This window comes from Delphinapterus leucas, chromosome 14, assembly GCF_059928025.1.
Source record: "Delphinapterus leucas isolate spDelLeu-1000000601 "Yukka" chromosome 14, BTC_Dleu_Yukka2, whole genome shotgun sequence".
Taxonomy (NCBI): Eukaryota; Metazoa; Chordata; class Mammalia; order Artiodactyla; family Monodontidae; genus Delphinapterus; species Delphinapterus leucas.
Window position 1 is genome coordinate 27,324,024 of NC_143142.1, and position 10,084 is coordinate 27,334,107.

Genomic DNA, 10,084 nt, shown 5'->3' on the forward strand with positions numbered 1-10,084 from the left:
CACATGTGGCCTCATGTGGGGGACAGTGCAGTGGCAGCTTGCCCAGAGAGGGGCCATCAGCTGCCCAGCATCTTGCGACCAGGCCCCTGGGGGAAGTGCCCCCCTGCACTTGAAGGCTGGGGTGCTGCGTGGGGACGCGGGGTGAGAAAAGGGAAACTCTGGGCAGAGACCATAGTCGGGTGTCTGCCCAGGAGGGCTGACTCCATGACCTCACAGGTGTGCCCACTCACGTAGCGAGTTCACGGATACACACACAAAACTTTCTGTGAAGACTGAAGTGAGGACAGCAGAAGCCTTGGGCAGGCGTCGGAGCTGCTGCAGCGATAATTGGTCCCTGGTAATTGGGCCTGGCTCACGCCCTCCAAAACCAAAGGGCAACCACAGCCTGCAGCTTGGTGAGGGGGCTCTGAGAGCCCATCCCCACCCCACAGTGTTCTTGGGAGCTGTGGGGAGCCCCCGCAGCAGGAGCCTGGGACGTGGGACTGTGTGGTGTGGTCCCCGAGGTGGGGCATGCCCAGACCCCCCCAGCTCCCATGTCCCCAGATGCCCCAGCACAGCAGTGGTGGGGTAGGGGTGTAGATGGAGGGGAAGAGAGGGAGCCGCAGGCCAGGACCACGTGCCCATGGCAGGGAGACAATAGGGCTCCAGGCCTGGCTCGGGCCCTGTGAGGGTCTCGGGGACTCAGCCTAGGCCTGGGCAGGATCCATCACTCGCTGGACAGGCTGACCCAAGGCCCCGAGGCTGGCTGGGCTGCCCCACTCTCAGGGGCGGGGCCAGGGCAAGGGCCAGCTAGCAGGGCGTGGAACTCCCAAGGCCCTCAGCCCCAAGCTGCACAGAGAATAACGGCTCTGCTGTTAAAACAATTTATTTTGTTCTCCAAGAGACTAACAGCTGTTTACAGTCAGCGTGTCTGAGCTGCTCCCTGGGGTGGCTATTCTACCAGAGCCAGCCTCCCCTCGGCTTCCTGGCTTCATGTGTGAGGAAGGGCCCTGATGGGCCTGAGGCTCAGGAGGGGTGGAGGATGACACAGGGGGCCAGGCCATGTCCTTTCGGGCCACTTCCATGACCCTGAGGCATCTGAGAACCCCCAGGTCCACTCCCCCTCAGCCGAGGCCTCTGGGAAGCGTCCTGGCGCGGACAGCACTCTGTGGCTTGGACTGCCTTGGGGAGAGTGTGGGGTGCAGCTGGGGAGTCGGGGAGGCCCTTCAAGACGGTGGGCTGTGAGCACTGGCCCAGAGGAGGAGGGAGCTTGCGCCCAGAGGGAGTGCAGTGGGGGTGCAAAGGCCCGGGGTCCACGTTGGCCATGGCCAAGGCTCTTTTAGCTCCACAGCCTATACCTGCCATGAGGGCTACACAGCACCGCCCTCAACTGTGTGCATACAAGGTAAGTGCTCAAAAAATGCTTGCTGGATTTGGAAAGTGACAGTTGTGGAACATGGGACTGGGAAGCACGGGGCCATGCATGTGCGGGGTCTCCTGTTGCCCGGAGCCCTGGGCTGCTCTCCGGGTGAGCCCTGTGCGCAATGGCCCCGGGTCACTCCCACCGCACTTGCTCCTGGGCTCATCTCCGGAGAGGCCCTAAGCTCTCAGGAGGCTCTGGGTGTGGACACTGGTGGCTGGGCACCCGCCCCAAACCCGGCCAGCCCCTCTCACCACGCTCCCGGCTCACTGAAGCGACTGCCCTTTGGGGCAGGGATTCGCCTGAGGTTCAGCAGCAGCTTGTAACCTTCACGCCAAGTGAACTGTGAACAACCCGCCACAAGGCAATGAGGCGCAAGTGAGCTAGGAGCAGAAGCCCTGGCCCCTCCAGGCCACCCCCGCTCCCTTAGCTGGGTGCAGGTACCCCACAGCTGGGTGGGTGGTTCCAAGGAGAAGGAGGGCGACCCTGCAGACCCACCCAAGTCTGAGGGCAGCTGCTTGGGGTCAGGTTATGAGGTGGCCTCCCGCCCAGCACCGTGTCCCAGGGCTGAGCACCAGCGAGCGTCTGGAGCTGACAGTGCCCGGTGTGGGCTCGAGGGCTGTTCCCAGGGCCGCGCGGTCAGGCCTGGGCAGCTCAGGGCTTGGGGGTCCCTGGGCTGACGATACGTCTGCTGTCTGTAGCTGCTGTGGGCTGTGGGGTGATGGGAGGAGGCCTTAGGCTGGACGAGGGGAGACGCGGATACGCGATCCTCAGAAGAGGGCGGAGAGCTGGAGGGCTGGGTGACGTGTGGGCGCTGTGCTCTGTGCACTGTGCACACGTGTGCATACATGAGAGTCTGTGTGCACATTCGGCAGGCCCCTCCCGGGCACAGCCCATGCACGCAGTGAGTTCCTTGGAGAGTGTGCACTGCTGGGCTGAGGAGGGCAGGTCCGGGGCCTTTTGGTGATTCCCTGAGAAGGTCTCCCTATCACCCCATTTCGCAGAAGAGAAAACAAGGCCTGGGTTGGTGAAATGGCCCCCAGGGTCCCCCAGCAGCGGGAGGCCAGGCTGTTGGCCCTGTCCAGCCTCCTTGCTGCCCCCTGTGCTCCTTTCGGAGCCTTTGTCTGTGCTTTCCCCAGCAGGCAGGAGGGCAGTTGATCCTGGGGCCTCTCGTGCCCTGCTGCTCAGGCCAGGTGCCCAGAGACCATAACCGTGCACGTTGGCTTGGCGCAGTGGCCTGAGCAGGGGAGGTCCAGGCAACGTCTGTGGCCCCAGGCTGTCCCCACCACACCTGGGATCCATGCCCCTCCTGCTCCGTGGCTCCCAGGGACCAGGAGCTACTGCGGCTGCACTGGCCTCTCGGCTCTGCCAGACTTTGGTGAGCAAAGATTGTGCCGACGTTGACAGAATGGGCACCAAGCCGCGCGCGTGGGCCCTGACAAGGCCCAATTAGAGGGGAAGTGTGGGGGTGAGGCAGGCTCGGCCAAGAGTGGGTGAGCCCTCAGGCCCAGCCTGCCAGGGGCGGCCACACGCGGCCACCAGCTACCAGTGCCAGCGAGTGCACAGCACACCCTGCGGTGACAATGCTGGGCGCTGGAGAGGGAGCCTTTCTCCCCAGGAGCCCACTTGGAACCACGCCTGCCAGACCCTCAAGCCAGTGTGTCCGAGTGAATTCTGGGTGTGGGACCTGGGTGCACAGACTCCAGCCAGGTGCAGAGGGGAGGTGGAGGGTGGGCACGGCATCCCTGGGCGGACACAGGAGGACCAGGACCTCCTGTGGGCAGCCACACTGGGGGCCAGGGACCCCCTCCTACCCACTCAGCATTGCTGGGAAAGCGCTCATGGGCTCAGAGCTCTCCCGGGTGCCGAGTGCCTCCTCATCTTGCTCCCTGGTGCCCCTGCCCAGCTCCCCTCTGGGCAACATGCACGCAGCCAGCTCGCCAGCCAGTCTCAGTAACAGAGCTGTAATTGGGGAATTTCCTTATAAATGAAGAGTGGGCCACAGCGACCAGCCTGGACTGTGCCCTCATGGGCACGTGCAGCCATGTTGCTGGCGTTGAGATGTGAACGCTCTGGGAAGATAGAGGCCTTGGCAGGGTCCCCGGCTGACCCCCTCCTCCCTCCATCCCCCTCCCACTGGCACCTCCCACAGACCTCCCACGCTGGAGGGGTGCACGAAGCAGCTCCTTGTGGCCTGTGGCCCCGACTCGGGCAAGGCCTGCCCTGCCCTGCACAGGGCCCAGGGAGGGGTCCTCACCCTGCCCCCAGCCTCGTGGCTGCAGCCTGTTCTGTGGAGACATCTAATCCTGATGCCTTCCACACTACCCTCGGGTCACTCCGTCTGTGGGCCCAGCTCAGCCCCTGCTGAGGTTGTCAGCTCTCTGTACCCTCAGGCCCACCCTGCCAGCTCTGAGTCCCTATGGGGGACCCAGAGGCGGGGGGTGAGCTGCTATTTTCAGGACTGAGGACCACCCACACTAAGAGCCACAGCAGTGGGGCTCCTGACTGCGGCAGGAGGCCCCTCTGTTGTGAGGCCCCCAGAGCCAAGATGGAGTATGGGAGGGGTCAGGCAAGAACCCCCACCCCAGACCCCTCCCACAAGGGCACAGGGAAGGGCTGGGCCTACTTAAGGCTCTGGGATTGGCAGGTGGGGCACTGTCCCTACAATTTGGGCTGCCTACCTACTCACAATACACTGTCCTTGGCCCTGAGCAGGCAGGGGCCGAGGTGACAGGCCCAGGGTCCCCTGAGCCCCACTTTCTCCACCCTCACGAGCACCCGGGCCAGACCTGGGTGTTCTGCCCTGATGCCTGGATTTCAGGTCCCTGCCCCCACCCCATGTGAGCCCATCCTCTTATTAGCACTGTTTTGCCGATTTTGCAAGTCAAATCCTTCATTATTGAGTCCCTAGCTTGATATGCAGCCAGCTGAGCTGGAGGCTAGCTGGGAACAGGGAAGGCTTGGCATCACATGACAGCAGCCGCCCATGATGGGGGCCTGGGGACCCCAGAGGCAGGTGCAGCAAACCCTCCAGACTCATCCACGGGTGCCCAGGGTCACCTCCCTCTGCCCTCAGCCTCACCCTGCCCGGCCTAGCACCCCTCAATGGGTTCCCTGGGGAAACCCTGCCCCCACCCCTCACGGGCTACAGGTAAGCCTGATAGGTGAGCCCAGGCCCTACCCAGGCTGCTCAAGCTCAGGGTAGGAGGTCAGCCTCTTGCTTTCCCGCACAGTCTGTTCCTTCTGCCAGGACCTGCTCAGCCAGGGTGGGGGTGGGGTAGGAGGGGGTGAGCACCCCTTCCACGGTGCCCTCAGGGACTGAGAGCTGAGACACAACAGGAGAGGGTTCCACCGCCACAGCCTGGCTCTCTACCGGGCTGAGTGTATTTTTAGTTTCTCCAGGGCCGGAATCTCCTTGACTGAAGGCTCAGCTGCTCCTTGGCCCCTCTGGCTTTCGGCAGCGTTGTGGGCGGAAGGTGAGGGGTTGGGGGTGCCAGGTCCCTGGGCGTGAGCTTTCTCCCGTCCAAGAAGCATTGACCCCCACTGCCTTCCCCAGCCTTTCCTCCTCTGTAAGTCCCAGTCCCCTCTTGTACCCTACCAGTGACGGTGACGGTGACGGTGGGGCCCAGCCCAGGGGCTGCAGGAGAGAGACCCTCCCTGGCCCAGGCAAACGGCAGGTATGGTGGTAGGCGGCTCCAGGCTGGTGGAGGCCAAGGCCCCCTCAGCTGTGCTGTCCGTCGTCGGTGCTCCACTCTGCCTCAGACTGCCCTGTGGTCCCAGGAAGGGACCAGGTGCTGTTCCAGGCATCACAGTTGTTCCCACGTTCCCTCTCCAGACCAAGGAAGCTTTTCTGGAGAGTGGGGGTCAGCCCATGCCTGATGCTCGCTTGTCACAGGCAGGAGACAGGGTCACCCCAGACCAAGTTTGGAGGGGTTGAGTCAAGACCTAACAAAGTTAGGGCTCTTTCAGGAGGCAGGTGAGGGCTCAGACTCCAGGGCTGGGTGGATGCAGTCTGGGCCGGCTTCCAGGAGGAGGTGGCCCCAGATCCAGGTGTTAGAGCATCCATAGGACTTATCGCGGTGGAGAATGCTGAGTGTCAGACACCGTGCTTGCTGCCTGGATGCCCACAACAGCCGGCGAGGACACAGAGGCTCCCTGAGACGCTGCTGTGGGGACAGCGGATGCCAGGCGCCCCCTCACTTCACCGCATTGGAGTTCTCACCCCGGCGCACGTCCTATTTCTGGAGTACAGAGCTGGGTGCTTCTGTGTGGTGGTGTTAATTAGGGTTGGTTTCCACAGAACACGCCTAATGTGTGGGAAACCTGCAAACGTCGCTGTGCTCAGTTCACCTGCACGGAAGGAGTGGGTTTGGGGGCCATCTCACCACTTGGGCACACCAGTCCCCAACAGACAAGGTGCACGTCCCCAGCCTGGGCCCCTGAACAGTCCAGACCCAGCAGTCGGCATGGGGGGCAGTGCACAGTCTTCCCTGGGCACGGCAGGCATGGGGGTGACAGTGACACTGCCCCGGCCTGGGTGGTCACTCTGAGTCAGGCTTGGCCCGGGACAGGGCCTTGGGGCCAGTGTGTCCCTCTGCAGGTCTGGAGAGGTCCAGGGCTGGAGCAGGGTGTGTGTCCTGAGTGACATTGACCTGGGGACAGGAGAGCCTTCGTTCCCCCAACGCACCCACCAGGGCCTGTTGAGGGAAGAGCTCCTGAGTGACACTGACCCGGGGACAGGAGAGCCTTCGTTCCCCCACCGCACCCACCAGGGCTGTCGAGGGAAGAGCAGAGGAGTGTGGCTGAACAGAGTGGGACGGACAGAGAGCGGGCGGACGGGTGTGTGGGCGGGGCCTTCAGCAGTCAGGGAGAGTCAGATGCTGATGGGCGGGTCCAGTAGCGGAGAGAGCACAGGGGTCCTGGGGTGGAGGGGCAGGATGGGAATCAGGGATGGGTGGTGGTTGAGAGCCTGGAGGTGGGCAGGTGTGGCTGCAGCCGCTCCTGGGGGGCAAAGGCGCCCCAGGAAGGGCTCAGCCATGTGAAGTCCCCCTTGGTTCTCAGGAGCCCCAGTGGTCCTAAGGCTGAGCCCCTTGAGCTCCTGAGGCCCTGAGACCCTCCTCCCCTTTGCAGCACAGCGACTGCATCCCAGAAGCCCCTGGTATCCTGGAGCCTGCAGCACCCCCCATACCCCCACCTCTGCTCTTTCTCTGTTCCATCATTTTTCAAAAATAATTGTGTGGCATCAGGCTGCCCCTGACCTGGGGTTGTTGGCTCTCGTCCCCAGGCCCACCCAGGCTGGCCTCACGTGATGTGTGTGTCAAGGTGTTTCCCCTGCAAGGCCTTCATCGTTCCCTGATTGCTCACATTAATTTTTCTCCCTCCTCGGTGATCCTCCCCTGTGCTGTGCTGGTTGGGAGGGGGCTGACTCCCCCGATCCTGCCCGGCTGCTGCTCCTCTGCCCTCCCCTAGATGAATGTTCCTTTATTGTCCATAAATCTCTGCACAGCCCTTTGTGAAGACAGATCGGAGGCCTCCTGCTCCCCAGTGTTTGTCGGCGGTGGGTTTAATTAGCACTCCCCCCAGAGGAACGGAAGGGGCTCTCTGCCGCCCCCAGGCTTCTTCTAGGGGACAGAGGCTGGGGCTCCATCTGTGTGGATTCAACACGCCAGACCACATAACTGGCCTCCCCACGTTCCATCCCAGGCAGCCCCATCTCCCTAGTGGCCCCGGGGGTGGAAGCCCAAAGCCCAGCAGCACCCCTACCAGCCCCCAGCACACAGTAGGTGCCTAATAAACACACAATGAGTTGGTAGATGCCAGGATGAAAGGCCCCACCTTTCATCCGACAGTGGCTGCTGGCTGTGAATCTGTCTGCTTCCCGTTGCCCGGCCGGGGTGTGCAATAGGCTGCAGGAAGGAAGGGAAACTCTTGGGGTGCTCCCAGCCGTCAGCTACAGCAGCCCCGCAGGGGCGAGGTGCACTCAGAGGGCCCAGCCTGGCCCCACAGCGTGCCGCCCGGCCTGGGAATCCAACTGCGTGCTCTGTGCCGAGGTCTGAGGGCCAAGAAGACAGGCCTGTGGGGGGTAGGCTGGGGGGGTTGGCTGGAGGGACGACCTCAGGATGGTGTGGCAGGAACATCCCATCCGCTTCTCCACCGGGGGCCGCAGCCGTCTCAGAGGCTTGGGAGTCCCTCTGGTGCTGGTCCAAGCTGAGAGCCTTTCTCACAGCGGCTCCATGAGCCACGGGGACCCCTGCCATGAGGGTTTGCTCATTCCTCATGACAGGAAGGAACACCGAGGACCAGTGAGGTGTGGTGATCTGCCCCGACCCAGGACCCAATAGTGGGCCTCCCCAAGCCCTGGCCGTGTAGGTCTGGGCACTGTGGATCCATTCCGTGACTGCCTGGCTGGGTGGGAATCAGCCTGGGGGGATCACAGAGGGCTTCCTGGAGGAGGGGTTTGTGTCGGAGTTGAGTGTTGAAATAAATAGAGGGTGCTGGGTGGAGGATCCTGCGGCACTTTGTGGCTGGGAGCTGGGGTGGGCAGTAGTGGCGGGGGGGGATGGGGCAGGGCCCCTGTATTCCCGCAGGATTCCAGCCTGGCCACGTGGGGTGGGCTGCATCCAGAATGCTGCTGTCCCCCCAGGGCTGCCCAGGCTTCACGTGCAGAGCCCGGCCAAGCCCCTGGGCTGTTACGTGCACTGGCCGGGCCAGCTGTCCAGGGCTCTAGGGCAGCTTCAGCCCAGCGCAGGGTGGGAAAAGAGGGGGGCAAGGCAGGACCAAAGGCAAGGCTGCCAGAGGGGCTGGTCACAGTGCGACACATCATGCCAGTGGGGTCAAGGTGCATCCACGTGCCATGTCAAGTGATGCTCTGGGCAGAGGGACACCCCCAGGCTGACTGGCACAAGGAGGAGAGATTTATGCCAGGCCTGTGCAGGCCCAGCACTGGGGTGAGGACACTGAGGCTCAGGAGGGAGCCACATGGCGCTCTGGGGCAGAGCCACGCTGGCCGTGGGCGGCTCTGAGCAAGCACGGCCTCAGGCAGGTCTAATGCTCCAAACATGTCATTTCACACCTCTGGGCCTCAGTGTACTTGTGTGCACGCAGGGGACGTCAGCAGCCTCTTCCTGCGAGGGCGTCGTGGGGGGTGAGGGTGGGCTGGGTCACCCTGGCTGTGAGGAAGGGCCTCTGCCCTGCAGCCCCTGGGCCCCAGCTCATGCAACAAATAAATACTTCCTTTCCATAGACACGTTCTCGTCTCACTGGACGTCGGGCTTCTATTATTACAGCACTAATTTAAGGATTAAAAAATAATTCTACCAATTACTGTGCAAAGCCCTGGGCACCAGATAGACAGGGGCAGGTTTTCCTGTCCGAGGACTTGGGCCAACCCTGCAGGTAGATGGCAGGACAGGGTGGCCCCAGGGGCCCCTTTGTCCCCGGTGGGCATGCAGTCATGCCCCGCTGCCCTCCCAGGGCCCCAGGGTCAGGGCTGGCAGAGAAGTGACCTGGGAGGAACCCAGCCTGAGCCCAGCACGCTGCTCACCTCCCATTCACCCCTGCAAGCACAGGCCCCAGGTGTCACCCTCCACTGATTCCTCTCGGTAGCACCAGCCTGGCTGGGCTTGTGACACAGATGGACCTGTGAGCTGGGAAGGATCCTGTGCACAGGCTGCCCTGTGGCTGGCCTGGCATCGTTGCATGAGGGCCAGGAGCATCCTGGTAAACCAGCGGCTGGCCTGGGGAGGTGGACACTCCCAATGTGCTTCTTGTGGTCTGAATTAGCTTCCTTCCCAGCCAGGTCCAAGGGTCTGGGAGACTGAGGCTGGACATCAGTCACCTCCTGTCTGGGTCCAGTGGGCCTGACCCCAGGGGACCAGCACGTCTGGTGAAAGGTAGGGGTCAGGGTTGGGTGGGGCAGGCAGGAGCTGAGCCTGCCGCCCCCGGCCCAGTGCCAGCTGGTGATGTCATCGCTTCCTGGGCTGTAAATATCACCCAAACTCACAACTCCCAAATTGTCCTCCAGCCCGGGCCCCTCTCCTGAGCTCAGCCTGCACAGCCCACGCGACACCCCCACCCAGATGTCTCCTGGGCCTTGACAACGGGGGCTGGTCCTCTGGGGGCCCCCACCTCGGGGACGGGCTGCTCAGCACAGACGCTGGGAGCCCTGCCCACCTCTGCCTTCTGCTGGGTCCAACTCAAACACAGCCGCAGCCCTCCTGGTCCCCCACCCGACCCTCCTTGGGCCTGGCCAGACCTGTGTGCCCACTCACAAGTCTTCACTGTGTTCGCAGAGGCCAGATGGGTCTATTCAGGAAATCAGAACCCATCTCTGCACCTCAGAACAAAGTCCCCAAGATCTGCACCCCACCCCACCCCCAGGTCCACCTGCTTCGCCCTCAGAAGGCCTGTATGGCCCCTTGTCCCCATTCCCCACTGTGGCCTGGGTTTCTCTCTCCTGGGGGAGGGGAGGACGCAGGGCCCCAAAGGACGGGCTGGGGATCTGGCAGTGCCAGGAAGAGCATGTGGCCATGGAGCCATGGCATCTGGGGGTTAGCCAAGTCCCAGCTCAGCATGGGGCCCTGCAGCCTCCTGAGTTGCTGGGGGCTCCCAGGCCCCACCTGAGGGCCAGCTGGTGGTGACAGGCACAGTCAGCCTGAAAAGTGCCCTGAGGGCAGATGGGTGTCT